Raw genomic sequence first — 23,661 nt, forward strand, 5'->3', positions numbered from 1 at the left:
TGATGTTTCACAGTCAAAAAAGTTTTTTTTTTTAAATATTTACACTACTATTATATTAAATATGAGTGGTGGCACTAGTTGGCAAATGGGCCTGGCACACACGCTGGCAGGCAGGCAACTGCAATTAGATTACACTAGCAGACTGATGTTTCACAGTCAAAAAAGTTTTTTTTTTAAAATATTTACACTAGTGTTACAACAAATATGAGTGGTGGCACTAGTTGGCAAATGGGCCTGGCACACACGCTGGCAGGCAGGCAGGCAACTGCAATTAGATTACACTAGCAGACTGATGTTTCACAGTCAAAAAAGTTTTTAAAAAAAAAAAAATTTACACTACTGTTACAACAAATATGAGTAGTGGCACTAGTTGGCAAGTGGGCCTGGCACACACGCTGGCAGGCAGGCAACTGCAATTAGATTACACTAGCAGACGGATGTTTCACAGTCAAAAAAGTTTTTTAAAAAATATTTACACTACTGTTACAACAGATATGAGTGGTGGCACTAGTTGGCAAGTTGGCCTGGCACACAAGCTGGCAGGCAGGCAACTGCAATTAGATTACACTAGCAGACTGATGTTTCACAGTCAAAATTACACAGGCAAAAAAAAAAAAAGACTGATGTTCTAGCCCTAAAAAGGGCTTTTTGGGGTGCTGTGCTTACAGCAGAGATCAGAGGAGTCCTTCAGGACTGTAGTGGACACTGAATACACTAGCCTAGTTATCAATTTCCCTAAAAAATCAGCAGCAGCTACACTGTCCCTCCTCTCACTAACAATGCAGGATCAGAATGAATCTAAAATGGCTGCGTCCCAGGAGCTGGGAGGGTCTGGCAGGGAGTGTCTGCTGCTGATTGGCTGTAATGTGTCTGCAGACTGTGAGATACAGGGTCAAAGTTTACTCAATGATGACGAATAGGGGGCGGATCGAATATCGCATATGCTCGCTGCGAACGCGAACAAGCTATGTTCGCCGGGAACTATTTGCCGGCGAACAATTCGCAACATCGCTAGTTGTCAAGTGCTTGTTCTGTTTGATAACACACAGAGGGTAATAGTATTTAGACTTAAGGGGTGTCTCCAAGCTCCCACAATACAATTGAGCCTCTCCTTTTGATCAAGAGAGCCTTTTTACAACATTCCTGCATGTGCTAAAGCAAACTCCTGGGGATAGATATAATAAGCAGCGGAAGCAGGTCGCCAGAAACAGAAGTTAAGAAGCAGTGGTCGTAAGAACCCTGCTCCTTAACTTGTCGCCCACCTTTCATGTGGTGGACTGCAGCAATCTCGATCAGATACGATTGGGATGATTGATACCCCCTGCTAGTGGCTGATTTTACTCATGTCCGCCCGGCATTTAATAAATTGTCCCCATCAACTTAACAAATTCTGGATATAATAACTCATCTGGAACTATTACATTTGCCAGGATTATTTTTAATTCCCACAAGAGTTGCCGCATATATCTTCTGTCACGCCAGAAGTGGACGCAAATATTTTGTAAGCACAAAAAAATTTAAAATCAGAAAAGGATCTGATAAATTCTTGAAAGCTTGCCAGGATAAATATCTGGACACTTTAGGTCCTATTACAAAAATGTTCAAACTAACCGAAGAAGCCATTGTTAATAAAGCTTTATTAGACCCTTATATCATGAGACAATGGATTCAGAGAGCTATTTATTTCATAGCTGATGCCAATATGGCTCTGTCTACTCAGCGTAAATGCATTATCCTACGTAAAATTGATTCCAAAATCTCAGACTTTGCCCCCACTGAAATGGGCCCCCATGCTGAGGGTCTCTTGTTTGGTGCCCTTGGTCTTAAAGAGTTAAACTCCTATGTAAACACATTTACCTCATTGAACAAAGTAAAGACTACCTCTAAAAAGATATTTTATCCTACATCTAATCGTGTTTTTGACTGGGCCGGGAAAGGAAGATGACATTTTCCCGTTGTCCTTTCTTCCCAAATAGGTCTCAATATCAATATCAATCCTTCCCTCCACCAAACCAGATCTCCCTCCAAGACAGATTGTATTCTCAAAAACAGACTCAAGTCTTTTAGATCAAGAAATAGAAAATATTCTGCTAAAACAGGCCATAGAAATAGCTCCAAACAACAAAAATTTGTTTATCAGCAACATATTCTTTGTGAAAAAGAAAGAAGGATCTCTCCATCCAGTGATAAATCTAAGGAATCTGAATGCTTTTCTATCTTACAGCCATTTTAAGATGGATTGAATTCATCTTCTGAGAGATTGTCTTATGGACAAAGACTGGTTGGTAAGATTGGATTCAACCGTTTTTTCTGGAGGAGTCAAATCTGGCAATTTTCTTGTCTACCTTTTGGTATTTTCTTGGCCCCTTGGGTTTTTACAAAGTTTTGAAACCCGTTGTAGCGTGGCTCAGATTGAGAGGAATTCGTCTGATCATTTATCTGGACGATATACTTATTATGAATCAGGATCATTCTCTCCTCCTTTCCCACTTGGATTTGACCCTAAATATTTTAAAAACATGCCTAGATTACGAGTTTTGTCGGTAAAGACCTGTGGGGCTAACAAGCCTTTTTTTTCCAGCGCACACTTTAAACAACGCTGGTATTACAAGTTTTCTGAGTGGCTGCGTTAGCCTCAGAAAAGTGAGCGTTGAGCAAATTTAGCTCCACTTCTACCTGTAATACCAGCGTTGCTTACGGTAGTGGTAAGATGGAAAAACGTGCTTGTGCATGATTTCCCCATAGGATACAATGGAGCTGAGCTGGCTGAAAAAAAACCTAACACCTGCAAAAAAGCAGCATTCAGCTCCTAACGCAGCCCCATTGTTTCCTATGGGGAAATACTTTTTATGTCTGCACCTAACACCCTAACATGAACCCTGAGTCTAAACACCCCTAACCTTATACTTATTAACCTCTAATCTGCCGCCCCCAACATCGTCGCCACCTGCATTATATTATTAACCCCTAATCTTCCGCTCCGGACACCGCCACCACCTACATTATCCCTATGAACCCCTACTCTGCTGCCCCTAACATCGCCGACACCTACATTATAATTATTAACCCCTAATCTGCTGCCCCCAATGTCGCTACCACCTACCTACACTTATTAACCCCTAATCTGCCAACCGGACATCGCCGCCACTATAATAAATATATTAACCCCTAAACTTCCGCACACTCCCGCCTTGCAAACACTATAATACATTTTATTAACCCCTAATCTTCCCCCCCAATGTCGCCGCCACCTACCTACAATTATTAACCCCTAATCTCCCTGCCCCAACGTCGCCGCTACTATAATAAAGTTATTAAACCCTAAACCTAAGTCTATCCCTAACACCCCCCTAAGCTAAATCTATTTTTAATAAATCTAAATAAAATGACTATAATTAAATAAATTATTTAAAAATAAATACTTACCTATAAAATAAACCCTAATATAGCTACAATATAACTAATAGTTACATTGTAGCTATTTTAGGATTTATATTTATTTTACAGGCAACTTTGTATTTATTTTAACTAGGTACAATAGCTATTAAATAGTTAATAACTCTTTAATAGCTACCTAGTTAAAATAATTACAAAATTACCTGTAAAATAAATTCTAACCTAAGTTACAAATACTTTATACCTATCAGTACACTATCAATAAATTAATTAAATAAATTAACTACAATTATCTAAAATAAAATACAATTAAATAAACTAAACTATATTACAAAAACCCCCACTAAATTACAAAAAAAATATTACAAGAAGTTTAATCTAATTACACCTAATCTAATCCCCTAATAAAATAAAAAAGCCCCCCAAAATAAAATTCCCTACCCTAAACTAAATTACAAAGTTTTCAGCTCTTTTACCAGCCCTTAAAAGGGCTTTTTGTGGGGCATTGCACCAAAGTAATCAGCTCTTTTACCTGTAAAAAAAACAAATACAATACCCCCCCAACATTACAACCCACACACCCTATTCTAAAACCCACCTGATCCCCCCTTAAAAAAAAAACTAACACTACCCCCTTGAGCCGTGCTCACCCAGCCGGGCACCACTGGTCATCCGATAGGGCAGAAGAGGACATCCGGACCGGCAGAAGTCTTCATCGTATCCGTGCAGAAGAGGACATCCGGACCGGCAGACATCTTCATCCGGGCGGCATCTTCTATCTTCATCCTTCTGGAGCGGAGCCATCTTCTATCCAGCCAATGCAGAGCCATCCTTTTCTTCCGATGTCCTAACGACGAATGAAGGTTCCTTTAAATGACGTCATCCAAGATGGCGTCCCTCGAATTCTGATTGGCTGATTAGATCAGCCAATAGAATGCGAGGTCAATTCTATTGGCTGATCCAATCAGCCAATCGGATAGAACTTCAATTCGATTGGCTGATTAAAGCAACAAATCAGATTTTTTTCCTACCTTAATTCCGATTGGCTGATGGCGGAATTCGAGGGACGCCGTCTTGGATGACGTCATTTAAAGGAACCTTCATTCATCGTTAGTCGTCGGGAAGCAGAGGATGTCTTGAAGATGAACCCGCTCCGCGCCAGATGGATGAAGATAGAAGATGCAGCTTGGATGAAGACTTCTGCTGGATGGAGGACCTCTTTTGCCCGATCGGATGAAGACTTCTGCCGGTCAGGATGTCCTCTTCTGCCCCATCGGATGAACACTTCTGGATGGATCGGATGACCACTTGTGCCCGGCTGGGTGAACATGGCTCAAGGTAGGGTGATCTTCAATGGGGTAGTGTTAGTTTTTTTTAAGAGGGGATCAGGTAGGTTTTAGAGTAGGGGTGTGTGGATGGTGGGTTGGAATTTGGGGGGGTATTGTATTTGTTTTTTTACAGGTAAAAGAGCTGATTACTTTGGGGCAATGTCCAGCAAAAAGCCCTTTTAAGGGCTGGTAAAAGAGCTGATTACTTTGTAATTTAGTTTAGGGTATGGAATTTTATTATTTTGGGGGCCTTTTTTATTTTATTAGGGGGCTTAGATTAGGTGTAATTAGTTTAAAATGCTTGTAACATTTTTTTATTTTTTGTGTTTTTTTGTACTATAGTTTAGTTTATTTAATTGTATTTTATGTTAGATAATTGTAGTTCATTTATTTAATTAATTTAGTTTAGGGTATGGAATTTTATTATTTTGGGGGGCTTTTTTATTTTATTAGGGGATTAGATTAGGTGTAATTAGATTAAACTTCTTGTAATATTTTTTTTTGTAATTTAGTGTTTTTTTTTGTAATATAGTTTAGTTTATTTAATTGCATTTTATTTTAGATAATTGTAGTTAATTTATTTAATTAATTTATTGATAGTGTAGTGATAGGTGTATTTGTAACTTAGGTTAGGATTTATTTTACAGGTAATTTTGTAATTATTTTAACTAGGTAGTTATTAAATAGTTATTAACTATTTAATAGCTATTGTACCTAGTTAAAATAAATACAAAGTTGCCTGTAAAATAAATATAAATCCTAAAATAGCTACCATGTAACTATTAGTTATATTGTAGCTATATTAGGGTTTATTTTATCGGTATATTTAGTTTTAAATAGGATTAATTTATTTAATTTTAGAAATTTTATTTAGATTTATTAAAAATAGATTTAATTTAGGGGGGTGTTAGGGTTAGACTTAAGTTTAGGGGTTAATAACTTTATTATAGTAGCGGCGACGTTGGGGGTGGGAGATTAGGGGTTAATAATTGTAGGTAGGTGGCGGCAACATTGGGGGGGGCAGATTAGGGGCTAATAAAATTTAATATAGTGTTTGTGAGGCGGGAGTGCGGCGGTTTAGGGGTTAATACATTTATTATAGTGGTGGCAATGTCCGGTTGGCAGATTAGGGGTTAATAAGTGTAGGTAGGTGGCGGCGACGTTGGGGGGGCAGATTAGGGGTTAAGAAATATAATGTAGGTGTCTGCGATGTTAGGGGCAGCAGATTAGGGGTTCATAGGTATAATGTAGGTGGCGGCGATGTCCGGTCGGCAGATTAGGGGTTAAATAATTTTATTATAGTGTTTGCGATGTGGGGGGGGCTTGGTTTAGGGGTTCATATGTAGTTTATGGGTGTTAGTGTACTTTGTAGCACTGTAGTTAAGAGCTTTATGGTCCGGCGATAGCCCATAAAACTCTTAACTACTGACTTTTAAATGCGGTAGGAGTCTTGGAGGTAGAGGCTGTACCGCTCACTTTCTCCAAGACTTGTAATACCAGCGTTAGCCAAATCCCATTAAAAAGATAGGGTACGCAATTGATGATAAAGGATTTGCGGTAGCCAAAAGTCGCGGAAGAAAAGTGAGCGGTACACCTGTACCTGCCATACTCGTAATACCAGCGGGTGTTAAAAAGCAGCGTTAGGACCCCTTAACGCTGCTTTTTAAGGCTGACGCAGAACTCGTAATCTAGCAGTTAGGTTTCCTTATCAACTTCAAAAAATCGGTTCTTATTCCATCTCAGAAACTAATTTTTCTAGGTTTTCTGATAGATACTTCTTTATCAACTCAAACTCTTCCCTTGGAGAAAGTGAAGAAAATAAAATTGGAAATTTCTCCTTTACTAAAGAAAAAGTTTTTTCAAATCAGATCTTTTGCAAGAATCGTAGGTCTGCTTTCAGCTTCGATTCAAGCGATTTTTCCAGCTTCATTACAGAGATAAAAAATCTTTTATTTAAGGAAGGGTTTCTCCTATTCGCACAAGATCTCTTTGTCAGAAGAAGCCAGGATCGAATTGATCTGGTGACTTTCCAATATAGACGCTTGCTTGCAAAGCTATATTTGGGAAAGCTCCAGATGTGGTTCTCTGATTAATGGAGGCAAATGGTCAATTTTGGAACGCAAGATGCACATCAATTGCCTCAAATTGATTACTGGCTCATTTGCAATAAAGAGTTTTGTCAAACAAAATTCTCCTATCTCCATTCTTTTACGGATGGACAACATTTCGGCGGTTCGTTATCTGAATTGTTTGGGTGGAACGCATTCCAAACAACTATCAGATATAAAGAAGAATTTCATTCATCAATGTCTCCAGAACAATATCTTTATTCAAGCAGAGTACATTCTGTGTCTCTCCAATACAGCTGCAGATTGGGGTTCTCATTACTTATCGGACTCAAGCGACTGGAGATTGCATCCAGATATTTTTCAGAGCTTACAACTGATCAGAGCTCCGTTCTCGATAGACTGATTCGCATCTCGCTTGAATTGCCAAATTATTCCTTTCTTCATTTGGCGTCCAGATCCAGAAGCCCTAGCAGTAGATGCTTTTCTTCAGACTTGGCACCTCCAAGAGCATATGCTTTCCCTCCTTTCTCAATGATTCCTCGATTCGTGAATATAATCAGAAGGAACAAAATTTCCCTTGTTCTGATATCCCCTTTTTGGCTGACCCAATAATGGTACCCATCCCTTCTGGAGATGTCTTTTTTCTTCCCAGTTCTCCTCCCTCTTGTTCCACATCTTTTACTAGATCCAAACGGAGATTTTCACAATCTAGTACTTCAAGGTTCTCTTCAGCTTATTGCTTGAACAATTTCAGGGGATCCTGGGCCCCAGAAGGACTTTCTTCTTCAGCTAGATCATTATTACAAGATGCCTGGTCACCAGGAACTAAAAAAATGTTACCTTTCAGCCTGGGCCAGATGGTCTAGCTGGTGCAGTCAAAAACATTTGTATCCATTTTCAGCTCCTTTGAGTGAGATTCTAAATTTTCTTATTTGATGAAGGTTTAGCTTATAGATCTATTAATGTTTATAGATCAGCTATATCTGCAGGTCACAAGCTTATTAACAATACACCTATTGGTCAACATATTTCTATTTCCAGGCTTATTAAATCTATCAAACTTAAAAGACCTCCTTCAGATAAGTTTTCTTCTTTCTGGGATGTTAATTTATTTTTTCTTTGTTTAAATCTTGACCCTCTAATGAATTCCTTTCTCTTAATTAACTTTCTTGCAAGCTTGCAACTCTTCTCTGTCTTTTGTCTTGCAGAAGAGTTTCGGATGTTAAAGCCATTGACTTTTCTTCCAAAATGTTTTCTCCTCAAGGAGTCATCTTTAGCATCTCTAGAAGAACTAAATCCATTTCTTCTTCTATTTTTATCTCTATTTTTCACATTGTCCTTCCTTGTGTGTGGTTCTTTCCCTAAAAAAATACGAAAATTGTACCTTACCCTTTAGAAATTCCTCTTCTAATCAACTTTTAATTTCTTATTCTCCTCCTCATGCTCCTGTTTCTTCTACTTCTATTTTTAGATGGATTAAATGGGTCATGAATGAAGCAGGTTTAGATAAATCTTTCTCTTCTCATTCAGTAAGGGGAGCAGCTGCTTCTAAAGCTTTTTGTAAATCAGCTTCCCTTCAAGAAATTCTAAATGCAGCAGACTGGTCATCTGATTCAGTCTTCAGACAGTTTTATTTCAAACCTATTCATTCTTTGCCTCAACGCCTTCTGGATTGAATTTATGTCTAGCTTTAAACTTGCAAAATAGGAGTCTCTGTCCTTGTAATAAAATTCCGATTATCCTAGCCTTGGAGAAGGAATAATCTAGATTTTATTAAAGAGACAGAGACGAGTATTTTCCCTCCCTTCCCATACCCATGGGCAATTCTTATTTTTTATAATTATAAATCTATTATTTGACAAGTAATTTATTTATATCTATTTAAGCTGGTTCCTCTTCTACAGGATTTCAACCTCCTTCGGGAATGTGAGGATAATCTTCGTGATCAAAATTATCACACACAAATCTTCAACTTCTGCAGAAATTCATCCTCAGCCTTCGTTCCTTTCTGATGGTCCTCATGAAAATGTTTTTCTTTATTTCTTTGTATTCTTGTTATTGTTTTTCATTTTGTCTTTGGGACTTATTTCTGAAGATTCTTACCATATTTTTTCCAGCACCAAAGTTCAAAGAGGCAGTTGGAATATTATTGGGACTGTTTATACTAGAATGAACTTTTCTGATTGGTCTGCCCAGGATCACACCATTCAGGGTTGTTTCTCATTGGTTTCCATATTCATTTATGTTATTTCTATGTTAAACTTTTAAATTGTATTATGTTACTTTGAATGGCTGTTGAGCAGTAAAGGAAAAGCCTTATGCAAAATACTCGTCTCTGTCTATTTAATAAAATCTAGATTATTCCTTCACCAAGGCTAGGATAATTGGAATTGTCATGAAAATTCTCACTGACTGTCAATCACTACTTATGTAAATATAAACCGTCAGACAAGTTTGTTATAGCAATACAGAGTTATTAGTTTTTTTTAACAAATATTAACTTAATAAACAAGTTGTCCTTTTTATTGTTTCATACATTTCTGACACCGAATTGCAATAAAAAATAGGCTGGAATTTGGAATTTCTTAAAGATTTAAAATGTCTACAAACCCAGTAATCTAACATAAATTGGCTTAGCTCTTTTCAAAGCCTTCAAAATGTTTCTGTGATGCTCCCTTAAAACATTAAGGACCATATTATGTGTGGGGCGTTAACAGTTACGCGCAAGCAAAAAGGGGTTTATCGTGGGTGGTTGCGTGTTTCTGGTTAACCGCTCGTATTACAAGTTGAAAGTAAACCCAATTATACTCAAGAAAGAAATAACTGCACATAAGGAAAAAAAATAGAAGGAACATTGTTATAGATATATATTTTAGCAAAATATCATCATATACTGTATATGTAGAAATATGTATGTATTTATGAATACATGGAACATATTCTTCTATGTGAAGAACATTGGAAAGTGAAATATTCATATTTTCATGTCGGGTTAGAATATGAGATTATGTTTGCATGCGAGTAGGGTGTTTCCCCCCCCCCCCCACACTTTTCTATTCTCTATTGACTTCTATGTGGAAATACATTATCGCACGCACAATATTCTAAGTTTGGCTTTTTACGTGCATTGGGTTAGTGCACAAGCAAAAACTGTTTACTTTCAACATGTAATATAAGCACTACGTGGCGCAAGCAAAAAGCTTACTTTTAGCAGAGTTAATGCTCGAGCGGGAGCATTAAATACTGCTCTGCTTGTAATCTGGTCCTAACTAAGCACACATTATCTGCTGGACAGTTAATATTTTCCCAATGAAATTTTCACCAGATACAGTTCTGCTATGAGAATATTGGGGTCAATTTATTAAAGACCAGACGGACATGATCCGTTAAATGCCGACAGCATATGCTTTCAGCATTTAACATTGCAATGCCATCCCCTGTGCATTCGTGGTCAATCAGGGTTTCAATCATCCCAATCGTATCTTACGACCGCTGCTTCTTAACTTCTGTTTCCGGCTATCTGGAAACTATGGACGTAGAAAGCAGCATCCGCTGCTTATTAAATCTTATGACTGCTGCTTTTTAACTTAAGTTGCAGGCAGACCTGAAACCTTACGCGGAGCAAGATGCTTCGGCTGCTTGATAAATCTTTCCCATTGAGTTGCTTATCACTATATTGACCTAGCAAATGAGAAAATCCAGAGTATAAAACATTTAAGTGCAATTACAGCAATATAACAATGAGAAACATTCACATTTGCCATGGTGGAGTTCTATCACTCAGAAATATTGTGCTACAATGGGATGTGTAGCAGTGAGTGACAGGGAATAGCACTTGTTCAAAAACACTAGATTCTAATACAACAACTACTCTTAGGTACCTATCTGCTTGGTCTATGTGTAGGTTGCCTTGTGATCTTATACCAAGGACAATAATTGAAACCATTTTTAGCTGCAACCGGATTTAACTTTAAAACTAAAGGATGCATATTTTGCTAGGCTACAATTAATGTCTTTGCAGAAGGACAAAACAATATTTGTAGATTGTCCTTCAATTCCATATAGCAAAACTGAGACTCATCAAAAATGTCCCCTAATGTTACCAAATCAATTAAAAAACATCTTGTAACCATGTTTGTTTCTCTTTGTGAATATCAGTTATACAACATCCACTGTACAAACTTTAGAACTTTTTGTAGTTACAGATAAAAATTGTGCTTCGCTAAAATAGTGAAAAAAGTAAATGCACAGAAGTAGCAAATTAGACAACTATATGTTATTCTGCTCTACATAGCTGCATCAGCTGAAAATTCCTATTGACGTCAATACCACCATCTGTTTTGAACTTTCTAGAATAGCACACTAGTGTATAAGGTTTCAATTTAAATACATGAAGTTTAAAAGACAGGACCCTGGAGAATTTTTGTAGTGATTCAACATGAAATCTAAATATATGATGGCATTTATAGCCAATAACTTTGTTTATTTTTTTTCACCAAAGGAGGAAGGTTAAGGAAATATCCACCTATATTCACTAAGGTTATAGCTTTATTTGCTATGAATAGTTTACAGATTTGTTTTGTAGAACCGGACACCATATGGTTCAGATGACTGTGAGTTGTGAGTATATTCAGTTAGCTAAAGGTCCCAACAACAAGCCTACACCTTGGGGCCAGAAATGCAAATGAATGGATAGCTGAGGTACAAAAAGAGGTCCGTAGAGATCATATTCATGTAAAAGAGAATAAGCAAGTACAAAAAGGGCCAAGAAGTATTATAGATACTGTAATATATATATATATATATATACATATATATATATATATATATATATATTGTATATATATATATATATTTATTTAATAGTTCACCTTCAATATTTCAATAAACGCACCCTAAGATAAGTAATTTTTTAAGTGCACTAACGCGACACCTAAAGCGTGCCACCCGAAGAGCATTACACATGTTTTACATTCCTATGTTCTTCACATACAAAACATTTTTATTTTTATTATGAATTATTTTTTTCTATATATCTGCTAATGTTAATGTAAAAAAATATATATATACATACATAAACACACACACACACACACATATATATATATATATATATATATATATATATATATATATATATATTACAGTATCTATAATATAGTATTTAAAATAAAAATAAAATTGTCCAGTATGTGAAGAACATTGAAATGCAAAATATTTACAGTAAAACACATGATTAAATATGATATATATATATATATATATATATATATATATATATATATATATTATAGCCCTTTGCAGTCAAATACATGGCCATATACAATATACCTTAGAACCCTTATAAAAAAAACAATAATATTTATATGACTCATTTTTTTATCAGATAGTGTTTATATGATTGTAACACTTTATTTTAGTGTATTTATGTTGTGTTTGGTGCAACTTATCCCTAACCCATTAAGCAAGGTATTCAGTCGAGCTAACCTGATGCACGTTAAATTCAATTGCACTTGAGCGAACGCATTTGCTTTCGCACTTTTAATACACCTGCAAATTAGCGCACCCATGATATTTTTATATATCGCGCTCGTTAATATTAGTACGCCCACTTGTAATTTAGCCTTTTATAAGAGCAATTGGAAATGAAGCACAAAGTGCTAAATTATGGGCCACGAAAACCAATATCATGACCTTGCTAACTTGGTGCGCATTACAAGTTAAAAGTAAACACATTTTTTAAAATCATTTTTTAAAGCTTTATACTTATCTTAACGTGCTCTGGAGAGCAAAATAACCCGATCCTCTTCTTGCCAGGTCCCTGGCCGCGCTAACAGGAGGCTTAGTAGACTCGATTCCTAGGACCTGCACTAACTTTAGCGAAGGTCCTGGGAGCTCAACTGCTAAGCCTTCTGTTATGATACGTATTGTAGCTACTGGTAAAATTTTCACCTGTAGCTTCAAAACATTTACATTTGTTTCAACAAAAACAAATGTAAATGTTTAATGAAAATTAGATTTTCATTTCATTTTAAATTAAACAAAAACCAAATAGTGCAGGGATCGAATATTTGGGGAAACACATTTCCTTGAATATTCATTATGAAAATTCTGTCCGAAAATAAATTTTCCCCTCACATTCCTAATATATATACACTTTAAAGCCCTTTCCACTCAAGTAACTTAAAATTTGGAAAGAATTTTTAATTATTTTAATATTTTATAATGTCTATTACTGTGTATTTAATTTAAATATTTTACATTCCAATGTTCTGTGTATTTTTAAATATATATTCCTATATATACATATCTGTATATATTTATACATGTATATTTTCATATAGATATATAGGCATATATATAAAATAAAAAATTTGTTTTATATGAAGAACACTTTTGGGTTTAGTGCAGAACAAAATTTTTTATTCCACATGCATGTGCGCTAAACTGACAGGAGTTATATTAAGGTGCATAATGTATATATTTCTTATAAAATATTAAAAAATAAACACCTAGATAACGAGTCTTGCGTTAGGCTTAAAAAGCAGCGTTGGCTAGTCCCAACTCTGCTTTTTAACGCCCACTGGTATTACGAGTCTTGCAGGTACAGGCGTACCGCTCACTTTTTTGGCCAGACACGGAAATACCGCAAATCCACTTACGTCAATTGTGTATCCTATATTTTCAATGTGACTTGCATAGCGCCGGTATTACGAGTCTGACCAAAAGTGAGTGGTAAACCCTCTCCTGTCAAGACTGGTACCGCATTTTAAAGTCAGTAGTTAAGAGTTTTACACTACAACGCCGTAGCATAAAACTCTTAACTAAAGTGGTAAAAAGTAGACTAACACCCATAAACTACCTATTAACCCCTAAACCGAGGCCCTCCCACACTATTTAATTATTATTAACCCCTAATCTGCCACCACCTACCTACATTTATTAACCCCTAATCTGCCGCCCCCAACGTCGCTGCCACTAAACTAAAGTTATTAACTCCTAAACCTAAGTCTAACCCTAACACCCCCTAACTTAAATATAATTCCAATAAATCTAAATAAAATTACTACAATTAACTAATTTATTCCTATTTAAAACTAAATACTTACCTATAAAATAAACCCTAAGCTAGCTACAATATAACTAATAGTTACATTGTATATAGCTTAGGGTTTATTTTTATTTTACAGGCAACTTTGTATTTATTTTAACTAGGTACGATAGTTATTAAATAGTTATTAACTATTTAATAACTACCTAGTTAAATAAAGACAAATTTACCTGTAAAATAAAACCTAACCTAAGTTACAATTACACCTAACACTACACAATAATTAAATTAATTACCTAAATTAAATACAATTAATTACAATTAAATTAAATTATCTAAAGTAAAAAAACAAACAAACACTAAATTATAGAAAATAATAAAGAAATTACAAGATTTTTAAACTAATTACACCTAATCTAATCCCCCTAACAAAATAAAAAAAAAAAAAAAAAGCTCTACCCTACACTAAATTACAAATAGCCCTTAAAAGGGCCCTACCCAAATTACAATCCCCCCCAACATTAAAACCCACCACCCACACAACCAACCCTACTCTAAAACCCACTCAATCTCCCCTTAAAAAGCCTGACACTAACCCCTTGAAGATCACCTTACCGGGAGACGGCTTCACCCAACTGGGCAGAAGTCCTCAACGAAGCCGGGAGAAGTCTTCATCCAAGCCGGGCGAAGTGGTCCTCCACACGGGCAGAAGTCTTCATCCAGACGGCATCTTCTATCTTCATCCAACCGGCGCGGAGCGGGTCCATCTTCAAGACATCCGACACGAAGCATCCTCTTCTTCCGACGGCTAAACACAGAATGAGAGTTCCTTTACATGACGTCATCCAAGATGGCGTCCCTTCAATTCCAATTGGCTGATAGAATTCTATCAGCCAATCGGAATTAAGGTAGAAAAAATCCTATTGGCTGATGCAACCATCTAACAAAAAATATTTAAAAAAAATATTGCACAAAAAAGTTATAAAGACTTTAACATAGAGATACATATATATATATATATACATGTCTAAATATGTATATGTATGCATGTATATATATATATATATATCTATCTGTACACACATATAAACACACACACACATATATATATATATATATATATATATATACATGAATACATATACATATTTAGACATGTATATATATATATATATATATGTATCTCTATGTTAAAGTCTTTATAACTTTTTTGTGCAATATTTTTATTAAATATTTTTTGTTAGATGGTGTTATTATGAGTGCAACTGTAGTTTGTAATGTATTTTTGATGTGTTTTGTGACACTCTTTTATTTTGCAAAACAGGTAACAGCCCTGAGGTCCTGCTAACCTGACACGTGTTAACTTCAAATGGGCTCAATCGATCGCGTTTACTTTCAACATGTAATACGAGCAAAGAACATGCAATAAACCCCTTTTCACACGCTTGTGACTGCTAGCGCTCCACTCGTAATCTAGCTCATAATGTTTCTTTCATAATTCAGATAGAGCATGCACATTTAAACACATTTCTAATTTAATTCTATTAACAAATGTTCTTTGTTTTCTTTTGTTAAAAAGCAGGGAGGTAAGCTCAGGAGTGTGCATGTTTCTGGAGCTCTATATGGCACCAGTTTTGTTAGAATGTTATCCATTTGCAAGAGCACTAGATCAGGGGTCGCCAACCTTTCGGACCTCAGGGACCACTAAACTCACAATTTTGAATCCCGTGGACCACTAACATGATTTTTTTTTTAAAAGGTACAAACCTCTATGAGTGTGTGTGTGTATATGTTTATATATATACAGGGAGTGCAGAATTATTAGGCAAGTTGTATTTTTGAGGATTAATTTTATCATTGAACAACAACCATGTTCTCAATGAACCCAAAAAACTCATTAATATCAAAGCTGAATAGTTTTGCAAGTAGTTTGTTTTTAGTTATAGCTATTTTAGGGGGATATCTGTGTGTGCAGGTGACTATTACTGTGCATAATTATTAGGCAACTTAACAAAAAACAAATATATACCCATTTCAATTATTTATTTTTACCAGTGAAACCAATATATCATCTCAACATTCACAAATATACATTTCTGACATTCAAAAACAAAACAAAAACAAATCAGTGACCAATATAGCCACCTTTCTTTGCAAGGACACTCAAAAGCCTGCCATCCATGGATTCTGTCAGTGTTTTGATCTGTTCACCATCAACATTGTGTGCAGCAGCAACCACAGCCTCCCAGACACTGTTCAGAGAGGTGTACTGTTTTCCCTCCTTGTAAATCTCACATTTGATGATGGACCACAGGTTCTCAATGGGGTTCAGATCAGGTGAACAAGGAGGCCATGTCATTAGATTTTCTTCTTTTATACCCTTTCTTGCCAGCCACGCTGTGGAGTACTTGGACGCGTGTGATGGAGCATTGTCCTGCATGAAAATCATGTTTTTCTTGAAGGATGCAGACTTCTTCCTGTACCACTGCTTGAAGAAGGTGTCTTCCAGAAACTGGCAGTAGGACTGGGAGTTGAGCTTGACTCCATCCTCAACCCGAAAAGGCCCCACAAGCTCATCTTTGATGATACCAGCCCAAACCAGTACTCCACCTCCACCTTGCTGGCGTCTGAGTCGGACTGGAGCTCTCTGCCCTTTACCAATCCAGCCACGGACCCATCCATCTGGCCCATCAAGACTCACTCTCATTTCATCAGTCCATAAAACCTTAGAAAAATCAGTCTTGAGATATTTCTTGGCCCAGTCTTGACGTTTCAGCTTGTGTGTCTTGTTCAGTGGTGGTCGTCTTTCAGCCTTTCTTACCTTGGCCATGTCTCTGAGTATTGCACACCTTGTGCTTTTGGGCACTCCAGTGATGTTGCAGCTCTGAAATATGGCCAAACTGGTGGCAAGTGGCATCTTGGCAGCTGCACGCTTGACTTTTCTTAGTTCATGGGCAGTTATTTTGCGCCTTGGTTTTTCCACACGCTTCTTGCGACCCTGTTGACTATTTTGAATGAAACGCTTGATTGTTCGATGATCACGCTTCAGAAGCTTTGCAATTTTAAGAGTGCTGCATCCCTCTGCAAGATATCTCACTATTTTTGACTTTTCTGAGCCTGTCAAGTCCTTCTTTTGACCCATTTTGCCAAAGGAAAGGAAGTTGCCTAATAATTATGCACACCTGATATAGGGTGTTGATGTCATTAGACCACACCCCTTCTCATTACAGAGATGCACATCACCTAATATGCTTAATTGGTAGTAGGCTTTCGAGCCTATACAGCTTTGAGTAAGACAACATGCATAAAGAGGATGATGTGGTCAAAATACTAATTTGCCTAATAATTCTGCACTCCCTGTATATGCATAGTCACTGCAGTTTAAATTACAGTTGATAGATTAGAGAAAACAGTCTGTATTTTTGTTTATATTTATAGTCCTGTATAGGGTTAAGTTTATCTTTTGTATGCTAAGTAATTCATCTGTGCAAAATATAGAATATATATATATATATATATATATATATATATATATATCTTAAGAATAGATTTTAATTATAAGTAACTGTTCACATTAACAATATATGTACTTTTAGTATCCTAATTAGAATTGTATTAGAATCAATTGTATCTAAATAGCTGCGTATATATATATTGTCCTATTGTTTAAGCAAGCACTGTTAAAATTGTATTGCTTGAATGTTAGCAATTAAATATCTTGGAATCTCATGGTGTTAACTGAATGAAATTCTATTGTGAATAAGGTAGACTTGCATGAACTCTGCATAGCATATTTGAATAGTTTTAAACACGTATAATATTGATTCATATTCTGATTCCTACAAATATATTTCAATGTGTTCATAGATATTTACTAATAATAAAGAATTCAGGTATTTATATTAATTTTATTGTCTTAGTATATGCATATTTGATTGTGGGTTTAGTTTAAAGAAAGATTGTTAAATATATTCAGTTATAACCCTGCCATATACTAACATATTATTTGGAGAGTACTGCTAAGATTCTTATAAATATACTGACAAGACAGCATACGCTGTCGTCATCTATCATTGCAGCAGTAGTTCCTGTGAACTTCTGGTGCAATGCTGCCCCCTGCAGGGGGTGTCAATCAACCCAATTGTATTCGATCAGGTTGATTTCTGTCCTGAAGGCTCACCAGAAACAAGGGACATCAAGATCCATAAACATGCCCCTATGTCATGTAATCCCTCTGTTCACTAAGCAAAGAAAATACTCATTTACATGTGTGACATTAACCTATTGCAATCAGAATCCATCCTCAACACTGATTAACCGTATGAATGCCACATTTATCTTGGCATGATGGGCATACTGCAATAGTCACTTCAGGATCCCAACATTTTCAAATGGTGTGTTTTTAATTTAATTTTATTATTTGATTAGAAATCACACTCACACTGTCATGATTGTCACTACAGTACTGACATCTTTTAAAACAGGGTTTTAAAAGGAGATTGCACAGTTGCATTTGATTGCATCTTTTATGTTGTCAGGATGGGCATATTGGGCATTATTTTGTTTTTATTGCTACTGCTTTCTAGAGCAGCAGGTGCTCAGGGGGGCTCATAGCAGTAAAACTATAGATAGGCATGTGCAGAATGTGTAAAATCCTAAGACAGAGGAGCCTTTTATTGGTGCAAGTTGCAGGTCTTTCTATCCTTAAAATATTTATACAGAGTAGCATGTATATTATTATTATTATTGCTTAAAACTGAGTTAGCTTTGAAGTGCCAACCCCCCAAAAAATTGCACCAGAGCCCTCAGATGAGTAGGTCAGCTACTAAAGTGATACCATGTTTGTTAATAGAATAGTTTTGCACATGTGCAAGATAATAGACTGCTTCTTAATAGTCAGGAAATAATTGTAAAGATATCCAAAATGTCCCTTTGATGACTTAAGAAAGTGCCAAAAGGTGTCAAATTCAAAAAGGCAAAATGGCCTTGAGAAAGTGTTTAAAAATTTCTAGAAAATAGATTGTGATTGCCCCATAGGAGAAATAGAGTTTTTATTGAGGATCTGAAATTCATTTGCGAGTGCAGGAAAAAGCCTAAAAGGCGCTAATGTAATTGCGTCAAATAAAAAAATTGCCTTTTTGTCCAAAAAGTGCTAAAACAAAAATACACAGCCGATAGATTGTGATTGAAGCCATGTACATTTATTGCAAGACTGAGGAAAGATCTTGTAATTGCTATGTGGTTACTGCTTATTTAAAGATATGGAACAGTGCTCCTTTAGTAAAAAGAAATATGTGTTAAATCAAAGTGAACATAAAATAAAACAGATTGTGCCAAGAAACAGCAAACAACTTGTTATCTTGCAAAATAAGCACTTAAAAATTCTCAGTGTAGATGTACTGTATTTCATCTGTTGTTATAATCGTTGCCACAGATCTGATGATTCTGATCTTGGACAAAGTAGGACATATGACTGCTAGACACGGAAGATCTGAACAGTGTTGTTGTAAGGAGCCCGTACTGGATTGCAAGGCGATCAGCAGGAAAGTTTTAGATAAGTCCCTTGAGAAAGGTATGTGTGATCTTTACTCTGGAAGAGGGTCATTTCTTATATAATTGTCTGGCAACTTGAATGTTTGGATTTTGAATACATTATCTAGCATTTATATTCTGAAGCTCACGAGTATTTGGAATATTATGAGTGACTTTTAAAGCTCTTATTCACTGACTCTTATTCCAATTTTTTTTAAATCTACTGATTATATAAAATGGTGCTATGTATTTGTATATGTTAATTTTACCACTGGTGGTTTTTTATGTGTATTAAATATTTTTGTGATAAATTTGATTGAGGTCTTGTGATACTTAGCTATCTAGCGCAAGCATTGTGTTTGTGTTTTGGATTGTTTATACAGGATTGCTTTCAAAGGGCTTTTCTTTTTTGGTGCTTGCTAGTATCCCGGTAGATTTCAGGAGATTAACCCTTTCCTTTTTTCTGTTAAGAAACTGGCTTCCTGTTTCTCTTGCATTCACTGAACAGTAAGCCAGCTCATATTGTTCTAGAAGATTTATGACATCAAGCTAGATATTCCAACTTAGATTACCCTCTTACCAGCTCAAAGCATCATGCTATTAATCAAAATACAAGTATTTTTTTTATGCACTGAGGCTCAATAAAGTTGAAAGATGCAATGTAATAATTCTATCATTAATTGTGAACAAACTGCTTGACTTTAATGTCAGTGCACGTACAGAATTCTACTTATCCAATGTGGGCTCAAAATGTATCATAATAATGGAATTAGAAAAAAGCTCAACACCGGAGCAGATCTTTTACCAATGAGTGTCTGGACTGCCGTTCATTACCATAACCCTTGCTTGTGTCCCCGATCTCAATAGATAATACACCCAAAGCACTTCCCAAATGCAAGAACTTGGAGAAGCATGCGAGTGGCGCCAACTCCCAGTTTTGTCCGTCTATCAGTCTTATTTGATAGTATGCACGCTGAGCACCTCTAGCAGTAGATCATTCTTCACAAAATAGAAAGTGCTTGAGACTCTGGTGAAGGAACTCAAGCTGGTTTAAATAGCCATAAATATACAAATTTGCCAGCAAGTTCAAACAACAGCACTTATTTGATAAACACAAATACACTGTAAACATTGGTAAAACAACAAAATCTTTGACAGACAGAACAGATCTTTCTGTTTCAGCTCATATTATCTTATTCATAGACATAACTTATCCATTGCTATGCACAAGTTAAATTATAATTATACTGATTACTGGCTCTTCTATCTGTCAGTGATTAAAACAGTCCCGGACACTGATATCTACTAGACATGTGCACAGTGAAAACATTTGTTTAGTTTCGTTTTAATTAGTTAAAAAAATATTTTAGCTTCTGCAAAATTAGTTATGTTAATGTAATTAAATAATTTAGTTTTGGCAAATTAGTTATGTTAAGTTTTCGTATCCATTTGTTATTTCCGATCCATTCGTTATTTCCGATCCATTCTTTATTCACATTAATTATTCTATTCTAAACTAAAATAAGGAATATGAATAAAAAATGAATCCAACATAACGAATGAATCCGCAAAACTATTTAACTTTACATAAGGAATATGCCGAAACCAAATTATCTAAACTGCCATCCCCCCATATCGCCAACACTAACTTATCCTTTTAACCTCTAAACCGCTGTCCCCCCACATCGCAAAAACTAACTAAACCTATTAACCTCTAAACCGCTCTCCCCCCACATCGCCAACACTAACTAAACCTATTAACCTCTAAACTGCCGTTCCCCCACATCAACAACACTAACTAAACCTATTAACCTCTAAACCGCCGTCCCCCCACATCGCCAACACTAACTAAACCTATTAACCTCTAAACCGCCCTCCCCCCACATCGCCAACACTAACTAAACCTATTAACCCCTAAACCGCTGCCCTCCACATCGCCAACACTAACTAAACCTATTAACCTCTAAACTGTCGCCCCCCACATCGCCAACACTAACTAAACCTATTAACCTCTAAACCGCCGTCCCCCCACATCGCCAACACTAACTAAACCCTATTAACCTCTAAACCACCGTCCGCCCACATCTCCAACACTAACTAAACCTATTAACCCCTAAACCGCTGTCCCCCCACATCGCCAACACTAACTAAACCTATTAACCTCTAAACCGCCGTCCCCTACATCACCAACACTAAATAAAGCTATTAACCTCTAAACCACCATCCCCGCATCGCCAACACTAAATAAACTTATTAACCTCTAAACCACCGTCCCCACACATCGCCAACACTAAATAACACTATTAACCCCTGAACCGCCATCCCCCACATCACAACTACCTAAATTAAACTATTAACCCCTAAACCCCTAAAAAATGAATCCAACATAACAAATGAATCCGCAAAACTATTTAACTTTACATAAGGAATATGCCGAAACCAAATTATCTAAACTGCCTTCCCCCCATATCGCCAACACTAACTTATCCTTTTAACCTCTAAACCGCTGTCCCCCCACATCGCAAAAAACTAACTAAACCTATTAACCTCTAAACCGCTGTCCCCCCACATCGCCAACACTAACTAAACCTATTAACCTCTAAACTGCCGTTCCCCCACATCAACAACACTAACTAAACCTATTAACCTCTAAACCGCCGTCCCCCCACATCGCCAACACTAGCTAAACCTATTAACCTCTAAACCGCCGTCCCCCCACATCGCCAACACTAACTAAACCTATTAACCCCAAACCGCTGCCCTCCACATCGCCGACACTAACTAAACCTATTAACCTCTAAACTGTCGTCCCCCACATCGCCAACACTAACTAAACCTATTAACCTCTAAACCGCCTACCCCCCACATCGCCAACACTAACTAAACCCTATTAACCTCTAAACCACCGTCCGCCCACATCTCCAACACTAACTAAACCTATTAACCCCTAAACCGCTGTCCCCCCACATCGCCAACACTAGCTAAACCTATTAACCTCTAAACCGCCGTCCCCTACATCGCCAACACTAAATAAAGCTATTAACCTCTAAACCACCATCCCCGCATCGCCAACACTAAATAAACTTATTAACCTCTAAACCACCATCCCCACACATCGCCAACACTAAATAACACTATTAACCCCTGAACCGCCATCCCCCACATCACAACTACCTAAATTAAACTATTAACCCCTAAACCGCCTCCCCCCACATCGCAACTAGCTAAATTAAACTATTAACCCCTAAACCGCAGTCCCTCCACATTACAACTACCTAAATTAAACAATTAACCCCTAAACCTAACACCCCCAAAATTTACACCTAAATTAAAGTTACAATTACTAAATACCTAAAAGATGCCGGATCCGCAATGGATGAAGATGGAGCCGCCTAGATGAAGATTTTTCGCCGCTGGGATGAAGATCTTTCGCTGGACTTCAGCAATGGTGAGTATTGATTTTGGGATTAGTGTTAGTTTTTTTTTTTTTGTTTAGGTGTTTTTTAAATTAGGGCTCTTTTTTTTTAATGGGCTGTAAAAGAACTGAATGTACTTTTAAGGCAATGCCCATACAAATGCCCTTTTCAGGGCAATGGTTAGTTTTTTTTAGTAAGTTTTTTTTTTTAGGTAGTTAACAAATAGTAATATTGTAACTAGCTTAGGTTTGATTTTTATTTCACAGGTAAGTTTGTATTTATTTTAACTAGGTAGTTAGTGGGGAGACGGAGGTTTAGGGGTTAATAGTTTTATTTAGTGTTTGCGATGTGGGGGATGGCGGTTTAGGGGTTAACAGGTTTAGTTAGTGTTGTCGATGTGGGGGGGCGGTGGTTTAGGGGATAATAGGTTTATTTAGTGTTAGGGGTGTGGGGGAACAATAGTTTAGAGGTTAATAGGTTTATTTAATGTTGGCGATGTGGGGGGGGGGCGGCAGTTTAGAGGTTAATAGGTTTATTTAATGTTGGCGATGTGGGGGGACGGCGGTCTAGAGATTATTAGGTTTAGTTAATGTTGGCGTAATTAATGGACACTGCACAAATGAATTTAAAATAAAAAATAAAAGGTGAAATCCTTTTAAAATGATAAATGATACATATTGCAATGATTTCTATTAAGTATAACCCATTGTTTAGTGCTCTGTTTGATACAAGAATGAAACAGACTATTTATATGCCTTTAAGCTTCACAGATAAAGCAAGTTTTAGTTACTCTTATGAGTGTTGCTATCAGGTACTGTATATAGCAGCAAATTGGGAGCAAAATATGATACTTGGCATAGACCCAGGGG

Source organism: Bombina bombina, chromosome 1 (genome assembly GCF_027579735.1).
Source record: "Bombina bombina isolate aBomBom1 chromosome 1, aBomBom1.pri, whole genome shotgun sequence".
NCBI lineage: Eukaryota > Metazoa > Chordata > Amphibia > Anura > Bombinatoridae > Bombina > Bombina bombina.